Here is a 451-nt window from a genome sequence, read left to right as displayed (position 1 = left end):
CCACTCCAACACCCACACACCCCCTCCCCACACCACATGCACCCAGAACCCTCCCCACCCCCAACTCCTCCTCTCCTGCCCCCCCTCCCCCTCCCCACCCCGTCGCCCACACAGACACAGACACAATACAAGATTGATGGAAGAAGTCCACCTCCTAAAGGACTGCAGAAAATTGAGGATAATTTAGTTTAGTTTTAGTAGAGGTTTTACGGCGCTCGCAACGGCATAAGGTCATATGAGCGCCAGAAGATTAAAGGACAATGTACAAATGACTTCGTTAGAGCAGACAGACACAAACAATTGACTACAGCGACACATTCCCTCACCTTTTTGCAGGAACAAGAAATAAGCTGAGGATTTGAGTTTGTTATTAGAGAGTAATAATAATAATAATAATAATATATAACATTTATATAGCGCATTTCCAAAAAAGTAGCTCAATGCGCTTTAC

This window comes from Aplysia californica, unplaced genomic scaffold (assembly GCF_000002075.1).
Source record: "Aplysia californica isolate F4 #8 unplaced genomic scaffold, AplCal3.0 scaffold01048, whole genome shotgun sequence".
Classification (NCBI taxonomy): domain Eukaryota; kingdom Metazoa; phylum Mollusca; class Gastropoda; order Aplysiida; family Aplysiidae; genus Aplysia; species Aplysia californica.
Note: the sequence above shows the minus strand (reverse complement) of the source record.